This window comes from Pteropus medius, unplaced genomic scaffold (genome assembly GCF_902729225.1).
Source record: "Pteropus medius unplaced genomic scaffold, Ma_sr-lr_union100, whole genome shotgun sequence".
NCBI classification, from domain to species: Eukaryota; Metazoa; Chordata; class Mammalia; order Chiroptera; family Pteropodidae; genus Pteropus; species Pteropus medius.
In genome coordinates, this window is record NW_024343579.1 from 772767 (window position 1) to 796535 (window position 23769).

The 23769-nt window shown below is 39.5% G+C and overlaps 1 long non-coding RNA gene across 2 annotated transcripts in view; it reads right to left on the reverse strand.

Annotated features, from left to right (window-relative positions):
- LOC120606389 (uncharacterized) overlaps positions 1-23769 on the reverse strand; it is a 192068-nt gene that overhangs the window by 100455 nt on the left and 67844 nt on the right. Inside the window, exons 9-14 of one of the 2 annotated variants that reach the window (XR_005653881.1) lie at positions 19881-20002; positions 13938-14077; positions 12471-12621; positions 12171-12275; positions 10624-10765; positions 6884-6979 (exon numbers count right to left, since the gene is read on the reverse strand). This is a non-coding gene — a long non-coding RNA (uncharacterized LOC120606389). Of the gene's footprint in view, positions 1-3318; positions 3485-6883; positions 6980-10623; positions 10766-12170; positions 12276-12470; positions 12622-13937; positions 14078-19880; positions 20003-23769 lie in introns of those variants that run through there. The other variant, XR_005653882.1, reaches the window with a different exon arrangement.

Genomic DNA, 23769 nt, shown 5'->3' on the forward strand with positions numbered 1-23769 from the left:
TGCTAGCAAATCAATATACCCATACACAGGGCTCTATCTTCCCTATTGGACCGAGTGCTCCTTGAGGGTAGGAGCCTGACATCAAGCAGTCCAAGGCTTGGTGCCCAGTACATAGTCAGTCAAGAGTTGTTGGAGTGACCTTGCCTGGGGTGGCCGGGGGTTGTGCATACTAGCCTGAGAGGCTGGCTGCCCTGTTCCTCTCAGGAAAAGTCTGGGGGGACCCACCTACTGGCCCCTTTGTCCCTAGATTTTCTGCCAGTCAAACAGGACATCTTTCGTCATGCAAGAGGGTGTGAGTGGCTATAGCCACTTGCTGACTATGCAACTAGCAAAGAGCCTGCATAGTCCATGTTCCTGGAGACTCCGGGTCACTCTGGGAAATACTCAGTGCCAGTTCCCTTCACTGAACAGTATGGGTGAGGGCCTTGAGAATCAGGTTCTGGACTCGCCCTGCCCTAACCTGACAGGAGAGAAACTCTCTGGGGATTGGAGAAGACTTTACAAAGTTGGTGATGTTGGAGCTGCAGCTTGAAGAATGCATAGGAAAGGACAGTGGGGAAAGGGAGAAGAATTCCAGACAATAGGAATTGAATGAACAAGGTAAAGCCATGTGAAGGTACGTGGGATGTTCAGGAACAGAAGCACATCTAGGTTGATTAGAGCACAAGGATTTGGGGAAGGGGTGGCTGAGGATTTCGAGAGCTGAGTAGGAAGTGGAATGTTGGGGTGAGGTGGGCCCTGCACATCAAGCCTAACTTGGAACTTCATTCTGAAGCCAGTGGAGATCCAGGTCTTCTGAGTGGGAGGCATGACTATGCAGTAGGAAGACTATCTTTCATACTAGGAGCAGTGTCGGGGACAGTCTGGAGCAAGGGAGACAAGTAAGGGGGCTTCTGCCAGCACCCATGTGAGACATAAGTAGTCTGAACTCCAGAACTCAATGGTGAGTGGTGGCTGAGGGAGACTGAGGAGTTTCTAACTGGGCAGCTGGGGATATATAGTGGGTCTCCCGGCCAAAACCTAAAAATGTCCAGCCCCTGCCTGTGTGCTCTCCAAGGTCAGAGGAACTTCCATTCCCTCCATAGAGCCCACTGCCAAGTTTATCTCAAGGGCCCAGCACAGAAGGAAGAGTCTCTCAGGAAAGGTTTGTAGACTAAATTAATTTTCGGAATAAATGAATGCTAAGCTTCTGTTTTAACACTGTAGAAAGACTCTCTGCCCCCGCAAAGACAGAGGGAATGAAGGGTGGGGAGACTTCATCGTGAAAAGCAACTAAGAGTTAAGTCCAAAAGTTCAGAAGCACTAAGAGAAGTCAGTTCCCGATAGCGGAAGAGTTTAAACTTTAGACGTGCAACAGCTCACTGTGATTTACACGGCTGTGCAGAGGCGGGGAGGACAGCTCATGTAAAGCGATCTAGCTCATTCAGTAGTGTTAATTTTCGATGGTTTTGCGTCAGTTTCAACCTCGTAATACAGAAAGAAAAGGCCCTTTCAGGGCCAAGGAAAATGCTGTGTTCAAAATGTCACCCTTTGCCTATTTCCGCAGGCCCCAGGATGAGTATGCACCATGAGCCCTTTTCTGTGAAAGTTCTGCAAAGCCCTCAGGGGTGAGGTGGGCCCTGCACATCAAGGGGCTTTGCATGAGCCCCTTCCTCTAGCAAGAAGTTGTCTCAGAAGGATGCCCACATGGCAAAATCTGTGAGTCCTTGATCCCGCTGTCCTTTGGCATATAAATGGCATCCCATGCCACAAATGAGAGGGCTGATCAGTAAGAAAGGACTTGCAGCTCTTCTGGCATTTGTGCTCAGCAGAGCAGGCAAGGCCTTCAAAGACTGGGGTCCACAAGGGAGTAGCTAGCACAGGTTGATGGTAAAGCTGTGAGTACAACCCGGAGCTCTTGACTCCTGGGCCTAGGCTCCTTCCTCTGGACCATGCTGCCTGCCTCTCAGGCTAGACCCACAGATCCAACTAGTCTGACCATCTTGAAAGAACTGTCTAGTCAAGTCAGTGACCATTAATTTGGCTAATTCCTTTTATTTACCGAAATGATCAGTTGTTTGCATTGGACAGGAAATGAGTCTAAATAGACTAGTTGTTTAAATAGGTCCTCGACTATCATTGGCATGGAGTGCTTTGTGATTTAGAATCGGGGGTTGTCTGTCACAGTTAAATAGCCCATCGAAGAGCAAGAGATTAAGAACAGACCTAAGTGGCACATCAGACAATGGGTTACTATTCTGCAATAAAAAGAAATGTGCTATCAAGCCATGAAAAGACATGGAGGAATCTTAAATGTATATTGCTAAGTGAAAGAAGTCAGTCTGAAAAGGCTACGTAGTGTATAGTTCAATTTATATGACACTCTGGAAAAGGCAAAACTATGGAGACAAAAAAATAAAGTAAAAAGATCACTGTTTGCCAGGAATTTGAGGAGAGTGGGGGAGTGACGAAGGGGTGAAGTACAAGGGATAGTTGGGGCAGTGAAACTATTCTGTATGATTTTGTAATGGTGGATACATGACACTGCATTTGTCAAAAACCACAGAATTATACAACACAGAGGGTGAACCGTAATGTAAACTGTAGACTTAAGTTAATTATCATGCATCAGTATTGGTTGCATCAGTATTGGTTCAATACTGATCAACTGTAACAAATGTACCCTCTCCAATATAAGATGTTAATAACAGGGGAAACAGTATACAGGGACTCTCTGTACTTTCTGCTTGCTTCTTCTGTAAACCTAAAACTGCTCTAAAAAGTAAAGTCTTGTAATTAAAAATAATAATAATAGGCCTCAGTGTCCAGATATAGAAGGAAGTAGTACAGGGCTGGAAAGCTTCTGTTCCATAACAGCCAAAAAGGCAAATGCCTGGCAGACTCTGGAACCCTGGCTACAGGTCTGCACTGACCCATGTGAATGAACATGGAACAATTCAGTCGTGTATTTAAATATTTAGGAACAGCCATCTATAGGTATCACGCAGTCACGGTCTTCTGTGATATGCTGTATGAATCTAAACAATAACCCCAGAACCATACAAAATGGAAAAAGCAAGACGAACTAGAAACTCACAGGATAATCAACATTCTATGGTCATCGAACCACTTCAAAATGTTTCCTTTCAATGTAGATCAACTGCATTAATTCCTATGATTTTCTCACTAAAGGCAGAGGATGTGGGTATATACCAAAAAGTGGAACTCTCTCACTGTTCTTCTCAGCCTAGGTTTTTGTGCTAAGTCCTTGAGTTCCTAGAACCTGGAGCAAACGAACAGGTATGACAATAAAACCACAAAAAAAACACAATAAACAAATACCACTAGGTTGATCGTATATGTGCAATTGACAATTATGGAACACAGCACTCAGAGTAAATTCTACACACAGTTCAAAGTACTTCACCATAAGTATCATTAGTTCTGACCCTTTGCTGAGTTAGATGCCTGGAGGTGGGACCATTTTCAGGACGTTGAAGAGATCCTTCAAAAACAAAAACGAACAAACAAAAGCCCAAGAAAACATTTTTTTTTTCATGAGAGAGAAGACTTGGTATTACGAAGATGGCAATTCTTCCAAAATTAATCCATAAATTTATTTCAACTCCAATAAAAATCCTAACAGATTTTTTTCATCAAACTTAACAAGCTGACCATAAAATTTATATGGAAGAACAAAGGGCCAAGGGCAGTTAAAACACTCACGAAAAAGAATGAAAGAATGAGCAGGGATGCTCACGCTACCAGATAGCAATATTTATTATAAGCCTATAGTAATAAAACCATGTGGTATAGGCATAAGGAAAAAATAAAGCAGACCATTGAAACAGAAGAGCCAGCTCAGAAAGTGACCCACAAATGTAGGAAAACTTGATATATGACAATGATGGAATGGTAGACACATAGGGAAAGGTTAGGCTATTTAATAAACTTAGATAATTTGATAACCATGTGAAAAAAAAAGTAAATCCCTAGATCAAAAAAATAAAATAAGTTCAAGGTGAATTATGAAGCAATATGTAAAAGAAAAACATTAAATTTAAGGAACACACGGAAGACTATATTTATGGTAAGATAGGATTCCTTAAGAGAAAAAAACACAAGCCATACTTGAAAAATATTAATAAATTGGATTTTTTAAAATTAAAACATTTATATGGCAAAGGCAACATGAAGTTCAAAGACAGCTGTAGATTGGGTATTTGTAGATATTTTCAACAGACTTAACTGGAAAGCAATCACATTTATAATATCTTAAAACTTCCTCAGATCAAAAAGCAAGACAGACAACCCGATTGAAGTGGGCAAAACTGTTAACAGGCACTACACAGAGGGTAAGAACTGAAAGGCCACTAAAGATATGAAAAGTCAGTCGACTCCCTAGTAATCAGAGAAATACAAATTCAAGCAAGAAGACACATTTCATATCCATTTGGCAAAATATTAAAATCTAACTATCGGGAATTTTTATGGTGTGAACGTGGACTGCTGCTGGAAGCACAAACTGACATAAACACTCGAGAGACCAACCTGACAATGCCTAGTAGATAACTGCTCACAATTTCCTAAAGTGAAAGCTTAGATAGTATGCTTGAGACCTTTCTTCTTTTCTAAGTTAAGCACTGAATGCTAAACATGTCTCTGGAAGCACTGTTTTAGCTGTACCCTATACATTTTGCAATGTGTTTTCATTTTTATTTAGTTCAAAACATTTTCTAATTTTTCTCAAAATTTGTTCTTTGACCCATGGGTTATTTAGAAATGTGTTGCTTAATATCCATATATTGATATCATTAAGAGAGTGAAAAGATGACCTACAGAATGGGAGAAAATACTTGTAAATCATATACCTGACAAGGGATTTGTATCTACAATACATAAAGAACTCCTACAACTCAACGAAAATACAAATAACCATATTAAAAACGGGCAAAGGGTCTGAACAGATACTGCTTCAAAGAAGATATACAAATAACCAATAAGCACAGGGAGTGCTGTTCAACCTCCACAGTCATCAGGAAAATGTAAATCAAAATCATAATAAGATATCACTTCATACATACTAGGATGGCTAGAATCAAAAAGTCAGATGACAACATGTGTTAGGGAGGATGTGGAGAAATCAGAACCCTCATGCAATGTTGATGGGAATGTAAAATGGTGCAGTTGCTTTGGAAAAACAATCTGGCAGTTCCTTAAACAATTAAATCAAGGGTTACAATACAATCCAGCTAATTCCATTCTTTCGTATATACTCGATGAGAATATATGTCCACGCAGAAACTTGTACATGAATAATTATTGCAGCATTATTCATTATAGCCAAAGGGTGGAAACAATTCAAATAACTATCAATGGTTGAATGAATAAACAAAATGTGGTTTATCTATATAATGAATATTATTTGACCATAAAGAAAGGAATAAAGCCCTGATACACACTGCAATATGGATGAATGTTGAAAACGTTCCGTTAAGTGAAAGACGCCAGTAGCCAAAGACTGTGCTATTCCATTCATATAAAAGTTAAGAGTAGAGAAATCTATAGAGACAGAAAGTAGATTATTGTTTGCTGAGGTCTGGGCGGGGTGGCGAGGTAGAGAGATGATAGCTAAAGGATCCAGAGTTTCTTCGTGAGGTGATGAAAATGTTTTCAAATTGACTGTAGTGATGGTTGCACATACCTGTGAATATGCTAAACCCCATCGAATCATATGATTTAAATGGGTGAATTGTGTGATATTTTCATTATATCTTTAAAGAGCTTTTAAAAAACCATATAGTGGGAATTTCTCTGATATCTGTATGTTATCGATTTCTCGTTTGATTGCTTGGCAACCAGAGAACATCCCATGCATGATTTAAGTTCTCTTAAATTTATGGAGATTTTTTAATGATCTTTCCTTGTAAACGCTCTGTGTACACTTAAAAATCATGTATATTCTAAGCTTGTTGGATGGAATGTTCTATAAAAGTCAATTAGATCAATTTGGATGATACTATAATTCAAATATTCTGTATCTTTACTGATTTTATATTTGTTCTATCAATGACTCAGAGAGGAGTACTGAAATATCCAACTATAATTGCGGGCTTGATTATTTCTTCTTATAGTCCTTCCAGTTTTTACTTCACATATTTGAAGTTTCCCTATTAGATGCACGTGCGTTTAGGGCTGTTATGTTCTCTTGATGAACTGACCTCTTTATTATTATAAAATATTCCTCTTTTTCCTTGGTAATATTTCTTGTACCAAAATCTACTTTGCCTGATGTTAATATAGCTATTGCAACTTTCTTTCCATTAGTGTTTCTCTATTTTTTTCTTTTAAACTATATGTCTTTAGATTTAAAGTGAGATTCATATAGAGAGCATAGAGTTAGGTCTTGATTTTTCACCCAAAAAGACAATCTTTATCTTTTAATTGGCATGTTTAGACCATTTGTATTTAATTAAGTTATTGATTTTGCTGGGTTTTAATCTATAACCTTGCAGTCTGATTTTTATTTGTTCCATCTAGTCTTGTTTTTTTTTCCTTTTCTCTTCCTGTATTCTTTTTGACTAAGTAAATATTTTTATGATTCTTTTATCTCCAGTATTGGCTTTAATGACTCTCTTTGTCTCATTTTTATCGGTTATTCTCGGATTTTCAATAAAGTCTTTAATTTAGCACAATCAGGTGATATTATACCATTCTATATATACCCAAAGAACTTAAAACAGCACACTTACCTTTCCCTTTCCTGTTCTTTGTGCTATTGTTACCATACATTTTATTTCTACATATTATGAACACCCCGATACACTGTTATTACTTTTCATTTTAACAGTTTTCATTGAAGAATACAAAAATAACAAAAAAAATGTATTTTATGTGTACTCACATGATTAAAAGTTCCAGTGCTCTTCATACCTTTATTTGATCCAAACTGTCATTTGGTTTGTTGGCCATGAGTTCTCTCAGCTTTTGTCTGAAAAGTCTTTATCAAAAAAAAAAAAAAAAATCACAAGACATCAAGAGAGGAATAAAGAAACAAAGATTCTACAAAACAGAAAAATATTAACAAATGGCAATAGTAAGTCCTTACTTTTCAATAATTACTTTAAATGTAAACAGATTAAATTCATCAATCAAAAGACACAGAGTGGCTGAATGGATAAAAAGATAAGATATAACTATATGCTTTCTCCAAGAGACTCACTTTATCTTTAAAGAAATACATAGGCTGAAAGTTAGAGAAGGAAAAATATATTCCATGCAAATGGTAACCAAAAGAGAGCAAGGGTGGCTATACTTATATCAGACAAAAAAGGCCTTAAGTCAAAAACTCTTAACAAGAGACAAAGAAGGTCACTATATAATGTCAGAGGGGTCAATTCAGCAAGAGGATATAACAATTATAAATATATATGTACCCAACTTTGGAGCACCTAATTATGTAAAGCAAATATTGACAGAACTGAAGAGAGAAATGAACAGCAATACAATAATAGTGGGGGATTTCAATACCCCACTTTCAACAATGGATAGATCATCCAGTCAGATAATCAATAAGGAAAGAGAAGATTTGATTAACACTATAGACCAAATGGATCTAACAGACATATCTACAGAACATTCTATCCAACAGCACCAGAACATACACTCTTTTTAAGTACACACAGAACATTTTCCAGAATAGATTACATGTTAGGCCACAAAATAAATCTTAACAAATTTAAGAAGACTGAAATTCTATTAGGTATCTTTTCTGACCACAGAAAATTCGCACATATGTGGAAATTAAACAACACATTCTTGAAATAGCCAATAGGTCAAAGAAGAAATCAAAAAGGGAAATGAGAAAACCTATCTTGAGACAAATGAAAATGGAAACAAAACATAACAATTTATGGGATGCAGCAAAAGCAGTCCTAAGGGGAAATTCGTTGCAATAAATGTCTACATTAAGAAAAAGGAAAGCTCTCAAGTAAACGACCTAACTTTATACCTCAAGGAACTAGAAATAGAACAAGCTAAACCCAAAATTACCAGAAGGAAGGAAATAATAAAGATTAGGGCAGAAATAAATGAATTAGAGGCCAGAAAAATAATAATAAAAATCCTCTTAATTTTTGAAAGATATTTTCACTGGGTTTAGATTTCTAGGATGCCATTTTTTTTCCTTCAGTACATTGAAGATGCCACTACATTGCCTTCTACCTTGTGTGGTTTCCGTCAAGAAATCTGATGTAATCTTTACTTTCTTTCTTCACGTAATATGGCTCTTTTCCTCTTTTACTATTTCTCTTTTTCAATGTTTTTCAGCAATTTGATTATGATGTGTCATGATGTCATTTTCTTTACATTTATTATGTTGGAGTTTGTTGAGATTCTTGGATAACTAGATACTTGTTTTCATAAAGTTCAAAATTTCTCCAGCCTCATTTAAAAAAAAATATTTTGTCCCTCCTTCCTGACAGTTCAATTGTGCATGTTTGATCGCTTTATATTATCCATAGGTCACTCATGCTTTGCTCCATTTTTCCCCCAGTCTTTTCTCTCTGTATTTCATTTGAATAGTTTCTATAGCTAAGACTTCAAGTTATCTAATCTGCAGCTTCTGTTCTGTTAATCTCATCCATATATATATTTTATTTCATATATTTTTCATCTCTACCAGTTTGATTTGAGCCTTTTTTATATCTCCCACTTCTCTCTTCATCAAGTTCATTTCTCTTCACCTTCATAATTATATAGAGTGTATTTATAATAGCTATTTTAACATTCTTATCTGCTAATTCCATCATCTTTATCATTTCTAAGAGTCTATTTCTTTTGATTAGTGTTTCTCCTCGTTATGAGTCATATTTTCCTCCTTTTTTGTGTAGTCAATACTCTTTGAACATTGTGTATTTCACATTGTTGGGTGCTGGATTTTGTTGTACCCCTTTAAATATTGTTGAATTTTATTATGGAACACAAATTATTTGGAATCGGTTTGATTCTTTCGCATTTCGCTTTTATGCTTTGTTAGGGCAGATCTATAGCAGCAGCCTTTACTCTAGGGATAATTTAGGCCTATTACTAAGACAATATCTTTTTGAGAAATCTACCTGATATCCTAGGTATTATAGGTCTTTTCACACTGGTTGGTGGGAAACGTGAACTATTCCCAGCCCTGTGTGAGCTCTGATAGTAGTTCAGTCTACTGATTTCTAGCGGTTCTTTCCATGACCAAGGGTAGTTTTTTTCATTCATGTGCAGATCAGAATTCAGTCAAAGACCCAAGGGGATCCTCTAAGTATCTCTGATGCTCTTTCTGTGTGTACAGATCCTACTTCTCTAGTGTTGTTCCTCACCATTTCTAGCCTTCTGGGCTTTCATGAACCCTTACCTTTGTCTCTCCTATTGAGCGAGATCCCTAGGATTGTGTGGTTTCCCTTTTCCTTCCTGAAGCCTAGATAACGATTCTAGGCAATAAGCTATAACGATCATAGGGCTCACCTTACTTTTTATCCCTCTTTTGGAAATTATCATTTTGTACTTTTGTACTGCCTGTTGTCAAATGTCTGAAAACCATTATTTCATATGGTTTGCTTGATTTCTAGTTGATTAAGATGAAAGATAATCAGTCCTGTTATTCCATCATGGTTAGAAGAGAAAGTCCCATATTAATTTTTATATTTTACAAGCATAAAATGTTTAAAAATAAAAAAAAAATTGGGAAACATCATTCTTTTGTCCCTGACAGTATTTATTTTTGGTTCCATACATCTGGCCATCAAGTAAATAGTGATCTAGACCAATTTCTCAACCTTCAAACTACTGATATTTTGGAAAATTCTTGGACGTAGGGAGCTGTACTGTGCACTGTAGGGTGGTTGACAGTTGTGACAACCAAAAATGTCTCCAGTCACTGCCAAATGTCCCTAGGGGTGGGGGCTGGGGGAGCAAAATTGCTCCAGTTAAAGACCATACTTTCAATCTTGTAGCAACCCAGAGACCATCCCTTTTGACGTGAAAGTAAGGGAACCTAAAAAAACATAAAAGGGGCATATAGAGAGGGCACAGAAGCCAACCCGAAAGTTCCCAATGGCCAAAGCTGAAGCAACTTGAGTGAAGAACAAAAAAATACCCAAAGCATAAAATAAAATCCATTAATTCATACTGATATAAACAAACAAACAAACAAACAAATGTGGGAGAAGGTATTCACTTCCTAATAGGGAAACTCCAGTTAATAGATACAGAAGGAATGAGAATAAAGAAAATCACCATTAGAGTACCACAGTGATGCTATGGGCGGGATCCGCCAAGAGGTGCTGTCATGAGTGGGAAAAGGTTTAAATAGAAACAGTGTGTTTGCATAACCTCAAAGTATTTCTCTTAAAATATTTAGTAATTACAGGAGCGTGGAAGGATATGATAACTTTACGGTGGAGAACCGTGACAGAGAACACTGTGGCCAGGTGATCGAGGTCAGCATCCCCAATAATACATATTGATACTATATATCCCCTGATATTATGGGCTGATAAGGCCACTTCGCCTCTGTGGTAGCCTTCCTCAAAATGCACAATCTCAAGGTAACCACAAGAAAAATTGAGACAAAACTAAACTGAGGGGCATTCTACAAAATACCTGAGTGTTGCTCTTGGAAGTGTCGAAATCATAAAAGACAAAGAAAGATTGATGAACTGTCACAGATCGGAGGAGACTAAGGAGATATGATGTGGTATCCAAGACTGGATCCTAGAACAGGAAAACTGCATTGGTGGAAAACCTGGTAAAATCCAAAGAAAGTCTGCAGTTTAATTCACAATATTATACCAAGGTTGATTTCTTAGTTCTGAGGACTCTGCATTGGTTATGTAACATGTTAATATGGGGGAAGTTGACTGAAGGGTGTGTGACAGTTCTCCATGGTGTTTTTCCAACTTTTCTGTAATTCTAAAATTATCTCAAAATCAAAATGTTTTAAAACCTGGAGCATCCTTTGGTCTCAACTGTAGATATATATCTGTGTATTATAAAAATCTTATTAGACTAAACATTGCAAGCACAGAATCTCCAAGTCTAGATCACCCAGTTTGATTCCTTCATTTTACCTTCTGGGCAAACTTGGGCCAGGGAAAGAATGGGATCATTCCAAGTTGATGTAAACAGTGGCAGAGCAAGGACTGGAACCCTTTTTCCTGCTCTCAGATGAGAGTTCTTGTTTTATCTTCCTCATAGTCTCTTGCTCCCACCTCTAAAATATCTGCAAACATACCCCGAGATGTTTTGTGTACATGTAATGGTGGACATCTGTTCTCTAGAGCAGGGGTCGGCAAACATTTCCTGTAAAGGGCCACATAGTAAATATTTTCATTTCTGCAAGATATGCAGTCTCTGTGGCAACTACTCAACTCTGCTGTTGTAGCAAAAAGCTGTCATGGACCGTGTGTAAACAAATGAGTGTGGCTTTGTGCCAACAAAACTTTACAAAGGCAGGTTGGGGGCAGGATTTGACTGGTTGGCTACAGTTTGCCAGTCCCTGCTCTAGGTCTTTGTGGTAAAAGATTATTTTTTTGTTAGCTCAGGTTCCTGCACCCAAGATGTAGAAGATATAAGCATGTTGCCAGCTGGTCAACAGAACTGGAGAAGAGGTTGTGATGATGCGATTTTCTAAAATGAAGGAAGAACAGCAATAGCAACGTCCTTTGTGTCACATCTGCCCGAGAATAGGATGGTTAAGTACTACAAAGAATGTCAAAGGAAATAAGCTCATAATGGAGAGATGAAGAGCTGCCCCTCTAACATGTCATTATGCCCTTCTAGCAAGGTGGGGGCTTTTTGCAGAAATGCCCAGAGCTGTGGAGCTTTCAGGTTTCAAAGACAAAGAATTAAATCTAATTTTAAAATAGTTGGTATTTATGCTAAAATATATACATACACACACATAGAAGAGCACAGTCTTATAATTTAAAGTAGTAGAAAAAAAGACAGAATAGAAAGAATAATTCTGTTAAGAGAGCATGATCCATTATAACTCTGTTTAGTATTGACAGAAAGCAGGCGTGAGCGAGTAGCCTGAAAGTAAGAGAGAGAATATTTTTAAATGCAATGTTTAATGTTATTTCCAAAGAAAATGCTTCCTAACTGAATTAGTCTTTCAATTTTTTTTTCTATTTAATAATGGTTATTACCTATTTTAAAGATGCCCTGTGATGAAAATAGTCTTTTGAGATGAAGTAAAAAACTTCAGTGGTATCTTCCTTTCTCACTTTTTCTCATTCATCTGCAATTCTTAACTACAAAATAAACCAAACAAGAAAAATACTAAATATCCTGAGCATGCGTTTAAATAATTTCTACTCCTGACAGTTTCTTGGCATCAACTTAGTACTTCCATGGGTCTGATTAGCTTGTTGCTTCTCAAGCTAAACATTTCGCACCCAAATTTTGTTTCCTCCTCTATTTTACCAAAACCTTACATGGAGACTCACCTTTTCGTTCCATCGTCAATCCTGATATACGGCGGCTTGGCTGATTAGAGCGACGTGGGCCGCAGGTGCAGTCTGTCCAGGGTTCAGCCAGCAGCCCAACCGTACCACACTCCTGAGTCCTAAGGGACACCTCACTTTTCCTGGGAGGCTGCTGGAATAAATGACAAGAGGGCAGGAAAGAAGTTAGTGAGGACTCAAAGCCACATTAACCAAGAATACCAAATTTCCTGGGACAGGCCACCTCCAATGGTTGGCTTCGCTGACTACGTCCTAAATACATTTGTTCTAGTCAGATTCTGAGTCTAGAATTTTAATTTCAAGGCTAAGAGATATCAGATCCAGCCAGAAGAGTTGGGATGGGCAGTAAATGGGAATAAACTACGTGAGGCTCCCAAAACCTTGGTCACCTTTCCCTACTTGGTATCTTTGCTCTTCCTTCCCTACTTCCCATTAAGGGCTGATTGGCAGTAAAGTCCCTAAAATGCAAAGGTGTCAGCCAGGAAGTGGAACCTGGGTAAGAGTAGCCAGGGCAAAGAATGGGAAGACAAATACCTGTGACATGTCACTGAGTCTCTCTGAATCTTTAATTCTTTGTCTATCGAATGTGTATCTAACACTCACCCTGTCACAGTAGATATGAGGAATCAAAGACAAAATGCATGGAAAGAGCCCCTAAAGGCTCTGGCACAATGTAAGTAAGCCCTTATGTTTATCAGGAGTCTACCCCTGGGGCTTATGGGGAAAGGGTTACTGGGTACCTATCTCAAGACAGGACATCACCATAGAGCTTAACTCTCAGGAAACACAAGTGGGCTTTCCTAGCACCTTGGCCAGCTGCCTCCACCCCACCACAGGACAGACAGCTTGAAAAACAGGGTAGGTGGTCAAACAGCCTTCCCTAGTCAAATATCAGCACCTTCTGAGTGAATGGTACCATGCAACGAACTGTTCACTGGAGGAAGCAGCAAGAAGGCAAAAGAATTCTCCAGTGCACTCTTGCAAAATCCCAATTCACCCTGGGAGAAATGTTAACTGAAGGCCATCACGGGATACTGCTTAATCGAGGTGACTTTTTCCCTCTCCACTCTTTCTACCTTCATCCACTATCTTTTAGTTAATTGTCAAAAGGTTGTGCTCTTAGCAGCAGCTACTGCTGCCCAAGTTGCCAGCGCTGGAACACTGACACTGGACAATTTCCTAATTCTGATCCTAAGGTGAGGACAGCACCCTAATCACATCTGAGTATGAAGGCAGAATATCAAGGGTAAACAATTCATCCTAAGTAGGCTTCTGGGGCTTGTTCAGTACATTTTGGATCTATTACCCTCTCTCACTTGTGACCTCGAGGAATGAAAAGCCATTCTAATAATAGTGTAAGTAAAGCTAATTTAAGAAGAGAAATTTGCTATACATAGATCAAATAACGTCTTTCAAACAAACTGGAGTGACTTTGGAGTAACTCACTACCTTGGATTAGCTTTTGAATTACCCATGCTTCTCTTCTTTCTTTCTGTAACACAACTGAAAGCTGACACCACCTCAGTTCTGGGGGGTGTGGCAGAGATGGTGAGATGGGATCTATTTACTAATATTTGTGAATGGGTCCTCTGAAAAATAAAGAAAAATGTTTTTAAAAACAACTGCATTGAGATAATACCTACTTTCACAGAGCTTAACACATATCGGCATCATTTATCTCATGGCATCTATCCTCAAAGTCAATTATACATATATATTAAATATCTATCATACACGAAATGGAACACTCCCCATTATAAACACAGAAGCCTAAGTAATCACAGAAGATGTGATGCTGTTGCTTGAGTAAAAAAAATAACAGGAAATGGACAGGAAAATGAATTTCTGAGTATCTACTACGTGCCAAACTTTATGCTTGGGTCACAGGGTAGACATTTGTTTAGCTTTACTAGATACTGACAAACAGCATCGTAAAATGGTTTATCAGTTTATCCCCTTCGGCTAGCACTGTATGCTAGCTGAATAAACTTTTCAGACAAACAATAACAAAAACAAAAATGAAACACTAGTTCGATTTACATAAGCAGTTATTTAATTGGTATTTCTGTGTTACATTATGTGTTTAATTTGTAAAAATTAAAGACATGATGTGGTCAGTATGTTACCTAAAACACTCAAACAAGGTTCCTGTGACAAATCCCTACTGAGTTTCATGTCAGGGAGGGGCTGATCTTTAAAGAGGAACACATCTGCTTTCGGATTCTCAGATGATATATACCACAGCAACCCTTATCTTTAACTGCCAAAAAATTCAGAGTCAAATTCAGTGCTCAACCACCATACCATTCCACTCATCCAAGGTATCTAGTAATATCTACTTCTTGAAATAGCCAATCCTGTTCTATGACTTACTCTGTATTATGTTCAAACGTGTAAGCTTCTGCAAATCCTTTTGCAAATAAAGGGAAAAGATTAAATTGTAAATAATTAAACCAAAAATAGTTGTAGCCCCCAATGGTGAAGTTTAAAAGGAACTTTAAGAAATTAAGGTTAATGGAACCCAAACAACAAAAGTACAGAAAGGAAGCCAATATAAAATGCAGTTTTAGAATGTGTGTTTAGTCAACCATCCTGTCACATGGCCAGTGAGCAAGATAAAATCATGCTTTTATGAGTCCTAGGTCCTCACCAAACAAAATGCCATGTTTTATCCTAATGTAAGAAAAGTGGAAAAAGCACTGCTTTCCCTGGATTTGGGAACTTTTGACTCAATACCCATTGGACAAGCCCCTCACCCCAGGTAAAAGTCCAATTTTTTCTCCTTGAACTGGAATTAAGCCCACCTTTGGAAGTGACACATAGTCTACTACTATATTTGTCAATCGAGTATTGCCTCCTTGGAACATCTTCCTAGCTGTGCCACCAGACAGAACCCCATATCCTTCTCTGTCAGTAACAGAAACAACCCCAGCCAATCCAAAAATCTATTTCCCTGAACTCTGGACGCTGTTCTGAGGTTCACTTCATGCCTGATGATTGTATCAATGACTTTTTTAGACTGGATGGACTCAATGAGATCTTTCCATTGGCTAGGGGCTAAGTCTATGCGCAGTTTCAAATGGATATCACAAATCATAGGAGCTCAAGACGGGGAGTGCACCTGAGCGGAAGTTTCCAGTAGGGTTTCCAAAGATCTGGAATTTGATTGGAAGAATAGAGAGGGTACAACGGTAATCATTACATGATATTTGGGAAATGACATATGTAGAGCAATGTATCTATAGACTGAAACAGAGGGAATGAATACAGGAAAGGAGATGCGGGTCCGTTCATGGAGGCCCTCGAGTACATGCTACATTTGTGTAAGAAACAGGGGTGGAGTAATCAAAACACCCTATGGTACTGGCGTAAAAACAGACATATAGATCAATGGAACAGAATAGAGAGCTGAGAAATACATCCACACCTATGTGGTCAATTAATCTATGACAGAGGAGGAAAGAATATACAATGGAGAAAGGACAGTCTCCAATATATGGTGTTGGAACTACTGGACAGCCACATACAAAAGAATGAAACTGGACTGCTATCTTATACCACACATAAACATTAACTCAAAACGGATTAAAGACTTGAACATAAGACGTGAAACCATAAAACTCCTAGAAGAAAACATAGGCACAAAGCTCCTTGACATAGGTTTTGGTGGTAGTTTTATATATCTGATAAGGGATTAATATCCAAAAATGTATAAAGAACTGATACAATTCAATAGCAAAACAAACAAACAAAAATAATCTGATTTAAAAATGGGCAGAAGATCTCAATAGAAATTTTTCCAAAGAATACACACAGATGGTCAAAAGGTACATAAAAAGATGCTCGACATTACTAATTATTAGGAAAATGCAAATCACAACCACAATGAGATATCACTTTACGCCTGTTAGAATGGCTACTATCAAAAAGACAAGAAATAACCAGTATTGATGAAGATGTGAAGAAAGGGGAACCTTTGTATACTGCTGATGGGAATGCAAATTGGTGCAGCCACTATGGAAACAAGTATGGAGATCCTTTAAGAAAATTAAAAATAGAATTATCATACGATCCAGCAATTCCACTTCTCGGTATATGGCCAAAAGCAACTAAATCAATATCTAGAAGAAATTACTGTATAGCCATGTTTAGACATGGAAACAATCTGTGTCCATCAATGGATGAATTAATAATTTTTTTAATCTGACAAAAAATACTATTCAGTATTCCATTGTGTGTATATTTGTGTGTATGTATATATATACACACGCATGTATATATATGGATACATACACATACAACGGAATACTATCAGGAAGAAAAAGTCCTGCCATTTGTGACAACACGGAAGGATCTTAAGGGTGTTATTCTAAGTGAAATCAGTCAGACAGAGAGAGATAAATACCACATCATCTCACTATTATGTGGAATCCAAAAAAACAAAGCAAAAAAATAAAACAAAACAAACAAAAAAGCTCACAGGTACAGAGAACAGACTGCTGGTGGGAGGTCGGCATTGGGAGAATTAGGTGAAGGAGTCAAAAGGTACAAACTGCCAATTACAGAATAAATAAGTCATGGGATACAATCTATAGCATAGTGACTATAGTTAATACTACATTGCATATTTGAAACTTGCTAATAAGAGAGTATATCTTAAAAGTTCTCATCACAAGAAAAAAAAATAATTTTTTGTAACTATGTAAGATGACAAATGTTAACTAGACTTATGGTGCAATGAGTACCTTTTGCAATGACTACAAGTATCACATCATTATGCTGTACATCTGAAACTAGTATACTAAGTCAATTATACCTCGATTAAAATAAATACATATTTAAAATATTTTAAACGGAAAGATAAAAAGAAAAAAGAAAAGAAATGGGGGTGGAATACAATTAAGTTTTTCATTTATTTAATATTCAAACCTGCAATGAACAGATAAACCAAGACCTAATAAACATGATTTCTATAGAGGGAAGGAGGATAAAGAATGGGGGCAGGATGGAGCAAGACTTTCAGAGTGTCTCCTGTTACATGGTATTGACTTTTGAACTATGTATTTTACATAAATTAAATGTAAAATTAAATTTAAAAAGGAAAAGAAACTAAACCCTAAAACTGAGGAGAAAATGAAGCAAATGAATCAAACTGTGTATCAAGTTGGTAACATAACCACAGAAGTGACTGTGAAACACAATAATCTAACTACCTCCTTAGTAAGATTTATTCTAAGGGCCAAAGGAAGAGCAAAGAAATCTTAAACTGTATTCGGTAGTCTTGATAATAACATTTAAATCATTTTACTAAAATTGTTAGATATAATATATGGTAATGCAAGTAATTATGTTACTATCATTAGGAAACAAGACTTTCTTGGAACGAGAGAAAACAGTTACAAAATAAAAATGTTAAATAAAAGCCCCATATTCCTAAATTCGACTCTGAAATATCAGTAGGAACTCATGATTTTCCTTTTTAAAAAGTATGCATTTTCTATGTCTTTCACTAAAAGAAGAGACCTGACAAGTGAGTAGCAGTGAGGAAACCCAGCCCTCAGACTGTTCTCCTAACGCTACTTTCCATCAAGGGGACAAGAGTTGGAGAAATGGCTGATTCCAAGTTTTGGTTTGGAATCGTATAAGATGAGGCTGGAATATCTCGTCAAACCAAAAATCAAGAAATCTATCATGGCAAAAGGAAACAGAAGCCAACTTGAAAGGACCCCTACTGGCCTGGGATGAGACCATTTTAGCAACAAAATCAATAATGACTACAATGGATCAAAACTCATTAAATATATAAAAATCCATGAGTTGATAACAATACTTAAGAAGGTTGAGTGGTCACCATTGGAGGTTGCTAGGATGCCAACTCATTTTGAAAACTGATATTTTTAAAGGGAAGGTTATCAAACATTTATCCTGCCTTTTTTTGTATATACTGTAATTTGAAGTAATTAAATGGTTGTCGAATAAAATTCTAAAATTTTCCTTATAGAAAAATCCCAAATACTGAATGTAAAACGTGTAACAGAATTAGAAAAATGCCATTTTGCAACTCAATGAAATAATGGACCTAAGCAGTAATTATCAATGGCTATTAAAACCATTAGGTGAAGGGTTGATGGGATCTTGATAATGGAGGGCTCCAGGTGACAACGTTGAATCCACTGATCAATCTTGGTATCACTAAGAGTGGGGCAACCAGATGTTATTTTCCTTCATGAAGTAATGGGATAGAAAGTACACAGCACTGACCGTGAAGTATTCTTACCCCCAAAATTTCAACATGAATTTAATCAAAACCTCTAGACATGACTACCAGTTTACAGGAATACGGGGGATGGAGAAAAACGTTCCATGGCAATACAAGAATAGCAAATAAATTGAGAATGGGAGACATTCTTCAGGGCAAATGACCTGGCTTCTCCAACAACTCAAAGCAATAAAAGATGAGACAAAACCAAATGCAATGTGTGGGTCTTGTTTGGATTCCAATTCAAACAAATTAACTATAAAATGACATCTTTAGAAAATCAGGGAAATTTGAATATGGGTTGGATAATAAATGATATTGATAAAGTATTGTTAATTTTGTTAGATGTGATAATGGCACAGTTGCTATAATATATATTATATATTAAAATTATATATATGATAATATAACTACTATGCCTATATAGCTACGTATGTATATGTTATATGTATGTGTGGATGTGTATTCCTTATGAGTTAAAAAATCAAAAGGCACTGATGGTAATGAAAAAAGAGAAGATGGAGTAAAGAGGTCAGTCTGGGGAAAAAGGATGAGAATTTTTAGACTTGAATTTCAGGAAGACAGCCAAAAAAACGAGGTATAGATGTGTAGCAGGAGCCTGAAGATTCTAACGTGAAGGCTAGAAGAAATGTGAGCGCTGGAAGGAGATATGGGTATAAAGCCTTGGGATTAGGCCGATTTCACTGGGAGAGGAGAGGGCAGACAGGTGAGGTCCAAACCCTGGAGAATATTTTACATCATAGTGAGGTAGTGGGGTTGGAGGTGGAAGAGGGGGCGATGAGAAAGCAAAAGGGAAAAGACTCATCAACAACAAAGACAAAAGAAGGAACAAGGAAGGAGTGAGAAAAACATGAGGAAATCCAAAAGAGTTTGCTCTCATGGAGGGTAGAGAAGGAAAGAATTTCACGGAAAGGGTGGTCAACAGTGTTAAATCCTAGAACAAGACTGAGGAGGATGAGTCCGCAGAAAAATGAACTACCTGTTACCGCACAATTCTACTATATATCCAAATTAACTTCAAGGTAACGATAGCCTCACTGATAATAGTGAACCTGTAAGAAACTGCCTTAATCATCGGCCTCCATCTGTTCCTTCATTTCTTCGCTACTCACCTACTAGTCCGGCCGCCATTCACTGAGCGCCTGCACCAAGCTAAACCCCCCGCTTCGTTCTGCAGATACTGAGGCAGGATATCTGCCCTCTGGGACCTCAGAGTTTAATGAGGAGGATGGATCTGGAAAAATAACAACATAGCGTTAACATTTCACAAACCACTGGTATATTTTGTATATACATGTATATTTTAGGCCAGGTACTGTGGGAGCACTAGAGATATAAACATAAACAAGTGGTTACTGCTCACCAGAGTTCGGAATATAGCTTGGAAGGCGGACAGAATTACATTTGTATTGTGATATGAACTAGAAAGAACAAGAAAGAACAGGGGAGTGCAGAGCAGGAAATGAGGCTTGTAAGGAAGTCCCGTAAGACAGGGGCTATTCATGTGCCTATTTTACATACAAGGAAATCGAGGTACAAGGAGGCGAGGTGACTTGCCCAAGGCCATACAGCCGAGTAGCAGAGCCAGAATTCAATTTTGGCTTTGTGAAAGTCAGGAGCTTGGGTTTTACCCACTCTGTCATAAAGGCTGAAAGCCTCTTCCAAGACTCGTCATTCTCTTTCCACTGCAATACCCTCGTCGCATATCCAGGGGCACAGAGCAAGTGCTCAATGAGTGTTTGCTGAATGAATAAATGAACTATATGACCTCACAGGGTTGTTGGAAAGATTCACTGAGAGGGAAAGTAGGCTCATTAGGGGTCACTGTGTAGAGTGTCTGTGTAGGGTGGCAGGTGAAGACATAAAGACCCACACCCAGGTGAGGACCTGTGCTGTGTGGGCCACTAGTATCAAAAGAGAAGGCAGAGCCAAAAAGTAGGTTGGGATAGCTAGTGACTGTCATTGGGGAGCTCTGAGGGCTGGGTGCAGGGCCTCAGTGACAGGGGCTAGGAGGGGAAGTGGAAAGGGCCAGGCAAAGTCCCAACCCTAGAGGGCTCATGCTCTGAATGCACGGTTCAGGGACCCAGATCTAGTTAAACAAACTGGGCCACAGGTCAAAGTACCGACAACCAGCCAGGCCGATCTGGTCTTGAATCTGCCAAGCCATTAGCTTGAGGATCCAAAAAGCCCTCTGAAGATGGAAGGGGAGGAAAGAAAGGGGGAGTTTGAAGCGGGAGGAGAAACAGGAAGGAGGAGGAGGAAAAGGAGGAAGATGATGGAGGAGGGAAAAGGGAGAATAGTGGCAGCCAACATTTACCAAATGCTGATGTGGACCAGGTGCTGTGCTGAGTGCTTTATGGGTGGTCAGGTAACCCTCACCACCACCCTATATTAACTTTCCTATTTTATAGATGTTCCCCAGAGATGTTAAGTAACTTACTGTACTTGAGGTCACAGAACCAGGATTTGAATTCAGGCGACATCCCTCAGCCCCTGCCCCCGCCCCCGCCCCCAAATTCCCCACCCCCACTTGGTAGAGCTCTAATCTACTATACTGAGCCTCAGGGTGTTACTGAGATGGACTAAGCAAGCTGGCTAGAGGCAAGAGACTCTGCCCTCCTCTTCCTGTACCTGTTCCAGTCCTGTCTGCAGGTAGCAGTGGCCCTGGCTGATGGCTGTACAGTGAGACCAGTGAGCCCAGCAGAGAACTAAGAATCTGCTCCAAAAGATTCTTTTGGGTTTCAGAGAGAAGGTGCTGGGGTGGGGAGAGGCAACGTTTTAAGCCCCCCACCCCCACCCCAGGAACTGCTGAGGTTGCTAATCTCCGGATCTTAACAATGAAGATGTTAACAAAGGCTTGCGCAGGGGGCCAGCCCTACAGTTTACAAAGCCTTTCACACGCCTTACTTGATTAACTTGTCAGTTTGGAGAAAATAATTTAAAAAAGGAAGCTGGTTCTTGATTCTGGAGATTTTCCCCTAAAGATTAAGTATTTCTCTCTACTGCAATCCACATATATCTCTCAGATGTCCTCTGGTCTTCCTGGAATTCCTATTAAGAATTTCAGCTATTCTCAACAAGAATGTTCAGACATCACAGTTTCTACTAACATATGGAGTGCAGATCTCCTGGCTCCAAATTCACTTCCCTTTCTGCCACAGCGGAGGCCGGTGCTTCCACAGCAGGAGTAGAAGGAAAACAGGCTCCACAGGAACTGGGATATCGTTGCTGGATTCTATTCCATGAGCCCCCAATTCAAGTCCCCCACTCCCACTCTACTCAGATCCCCATAGCTGGACCCACTGATCCTTCCACTTAGAGGCTCTGGCCCAATTTGGTTCTCAGAGCAACCCATACACAGGCCCAGGGTCAATGCCAGCCCTCAGCCCTGTGCCTTGGGGAATAACGCATAGGTTGCCTCTCAGATCTGGTAACCCCAGAAGGGCCACCGGAGAGGCTGTGATGCTCCCAGACCCAAACTCTTCCCAAGCCTCTTACACTCACCCAGTCTTAGGAGCTGGCCTTCTGCCTTGATTCCTACCTCTAAGTCCTGCACGTCGTCCTGCCTACTCTCTCAGCCTCTTTCAGAACTGGGGCCCTGGCCTGAATGAGACATTATCTTACTTGTCTGTTCCCCCAACAGCTGGCACACAGGATGGTCCCCGATGCATGCCTGCTGGGTGGATGAGCCCCTCTGCCTTGCCTTGTTCTTGTCAACTCTTCCCTCTGGAATTGGCACCTTGTCCCAGTGATGGGTTTGGCCACTAGAGAGGGGTATTCTTGATGATGATTTCCCAAACTGGCTGAAGATCCACACAATTCTTACATACCCATCCCTTAGTTGTGTGATCTTGAGCAGGTTACTCAACCTCTCTGCATCTCGGTTGCCTGATATAGAAAATGGGGAAATAGCATTGAAGATCAAAAGAGTGAATCTATGTTAAGTGCTTAGCACAGCGCCCATATTAAGTGTCTGATATTGCTACTGTTGAGTTTGTTATCTTGGACTCCTTAGTGTTGACCATTTCTCAGAATGTTGTATGGCACCTGGGCCTGCTTGCAGACCACTCACCTCACCCACTGGCCTGCGTCTACCTATAACAAGGCCACGTCCCCAAGCACGTGTCCTGGCCCAGTGGCCATATCTAGTACTAGGGCTCAGTTCCCTCCCCCTGCTGCCTACCTTGTTTCTGCCATTGAGCCCATCATTCTAGGTGCACAAGTCCCATGTTAGGGTGACCACCCACTTCTAACAACCAGAGTTTGAGTGAGCAGACTGTTCTCTTGGGCCGGGCATTTCCTACAGGGACTGGAGGTAGGAAAAAGCACCAGGATAGTTCAGAAAAGCAGCAGGCTTAGAGGAGTAAAGCAGAGGCACAAAAAGCTGGGCCACATCCCTGGGAATTAGGCGTGGTTGGACAATCTTCCAAAGGCCGGAAAGACCACTTCCCCTGATGGCAGAGCCACCCTGCAAAGAGTTTGCAAAGAGAGCAGGAAGACAACTGGGCTATTTACTTCGTGGGCGGCAGGGGTCCTGCTAAAGCAGCTCCTGACATAATAAGAACAGAATCCTAGCATCTTAGAGACTGGGGTCACATTCTTAAGGAGAACAATGGCCTAGCAAGAGCACTTGTTTGCTGCTCTGAGCCCCGGAGGAGCCCCCTCTGCAGACCTGCTGACTTGGGGAATGTCTGACACATGGTGCCCTAAGAGCTCATTTTGCCCACTGCCTTTCTTCTACAGGTAAGCAAACAGAGGGCTTGTTTTGCCCTCTGCCTGGCTCTTTATGTAGGATTGGCCTAGTCACATGGCGGGCCATGAGCAGCGCTTCCAAACTACCCTCAAAGGATACCTAGCCTTGGCAACTGGCCCGAAGCACTCCCTTCCAGGCCTAGGACCCACAGGGCTTGCTCTCATCTTGTCGCTCTGTTCTACAAACTCCTCCACGGCCATCACTGTAACGCCTGCTGCATTTGGTCCCTCAGTCTGGGCTGAGTGCTT